Source organism: Octodon degus, unplaced genomic scaffold (assembly GCF_000260255.1).
Source record: "Octodon degus isolate 3935 unplaced genomic scaffold, OctDeg1.0 scaffold00083, whole genome shotgun sequence".
In the NCBI taxonomy this organism is placed as follows: Eukaryota; Metazoa; Chordata; class Mammalia; order Rodentia; family Octodontidae; genus Octodon; species Octodon degus.
In genome coordinates this window covers 2,542,222-2,544,165 of record NW_004524659.1, presented here as the reverse complement: position 1 = coordinate 2,544,165, position 1,944 = coordinate 2,542,222, and the positions used below count along the sequence as shown (strand labels likewise).

General features: G+C 44.1%; 1 pseudogene across 1 annotated transcript; it reads right to left on the bottom strand.

The window, feature by feature from the left end:
* Positions 1-287: 287 nt before the first annotated feature.
* LOC101578805 lies at positions 288-997 on the bottom strand (annotated as a pseudogene). Its single transcript, XR_001117196.2, has one exon. The product of XR_001117196.2 is annotated as a cell division control protein 42 homolog pseudogene (transcript).
* Between the last annotated feature and the right edge of the window lie 947 nt (positions 998-1,944).

The following is a 1,944-nucleotide window of genomic DNA, read 5'->3' as shown; positions in this document are numbered from 1 at the left end:
AACTCCAGCAACCTGAGGCTGACAGCTTTGTGGAAGCAGCCACTTAAAGGCCTGAGCTAGGGCCAGGCCCCCGATGCCTTACTTTTAAACAACAACAACAAAAAAAGTTTTTGAAACAAAACAAAAACTAGTACTGATCACTTTTCTGACAATCACAATTACTCAAAATTAACTAGTACTGGGAGGGCCGGGGGGCATACCTATCGGCCTTGTCTCACACGAGTACATGTGGGTAGGTGCAGGGCACTTGTCTGAAATGAATTTTAATTTTTAATCTTTAGTTTGATTTAAACATTGCTTTTAGTATGATGCCGACACCAGCTGTGCAGAGGGGTCTGGAGAGATGTTCCTAGCAGCCCACAGCTGCGGCTCTTCTTCGGTTCTGGAGGCTCCAGGGCAGCCAGTGTTGCTTCAGCATACACATTCTTTAGGCCTTTCTGTGTGAGTGCAGAACACTCCATATACTTGACAGCCTTCAGATCACAGGCCAGCTTTTCAGCAGTCTCTGGAGTGATAGGTTTCTGTTTGTTCTTGGTAAGTTTCTCAATAGTAGAGGGATCATCTCTGAGATCAATTTGGGTCCCAACAAGCAAGAAAGGAGTCTTTAGACAATGGTGAGCTATCTCAGGCACCCACTTTTCTTTCACATTTTCAAATGAGGATGGAGAGACCACTGAAAAACAGACTAGAAATACATCTGTTTGTGGATAACTCAGTGGTCGTAATCTGTCATAATCCTCTTTCCCTGCAGTATCAAAAAGCCCAAGAGTGTATGGCTCTCCACCAATCATAACTGCGACTGCATAGTTGTCAAAAACAGTTGGTACATATTCAGATGGAAATTTGTTTGTTGTGTAGGATATCAGGAGACATGTTTTACCAACAGCACCGTTGCCCACAACAACGCACTTCATTGTCTGCATTGTGGAAATAGTTTAAATATTTCAAATTTGACGTTGACCTCAGCTCCTCCACCTGGGCGTTGGCAGCAGTGCGTGGGGTCCCAATTAACATTTTAATATTTAGTATAAATGGCTGTGTAGCATTCCACTATACCGAAATGCTGAAACATACAGATGTTTCCTTCATGTATATTTTTACTATTATAATCTTAAATAGTTTTGTATTATTCTCTCTCTCTCTGGCAGAACCGGGGATTGCGCTCAGGCCCCTGTGCTTAACAGTCAAGCACTTAGTCCACCGGGCCATCTCCCCTGTCCCTCTCTTTGTACATTGAATCGGTGTATTTTTTTTCCTTGACAAATCCTGAGGTTTGAACCCATGTCCTTTGTAACTGAACTATACAAACCCTTTAAAATTTCTTTTTATTTTGAGACAGGATGTCACTAAATCGCTAAATTGCCCAGGCTTGAAATTGCAGTCCTCCTGCCTCAGCCTCTCAAAGTGCTGTGGCTACGGGCGTGCATCCCTATACACAGCAGTATTTTGGATTTTGATAGACACTCTTTGAATTGTAACAGATAAGAGTCCTTACAGTGAAATTGCTAGGTTAGAAAGTATGTAGTATTTTAAAAATTGGTTGCAGGCCGGCCAGATAGCTCTGCTTAGGCAGAGCGCAGCTGCCGGCTGGATCCTGCGGGTCCCATCCTTAAGGTCCTGCCCCTTATGGCGTGCTGAGAGGGCGATTGCGACTGGGCGTGGTGGTGCGCGCCTGTAATCCCAGCGTTTATTACTGTGAGTCCGATCTATGTAGCCACAGCCTGTAGACTCCGTCCTAAATACATTTTTAGAAAATGGTTGCTACATTCAGGTGAGACGTTCCCAGTAGGTAGTGTCAGTGATCCATTCTCCCAACAAGATACTGGGTTGCGCTCAGATCACTATTCTCATCAAGGAATGGAATCGTGGGGTTTCCAATTGGTATTCATTTGATGGGTGATCCTGGTTTGTTTCTTTGTTGTTGTTGTTGGTAAGTCCGAGTGG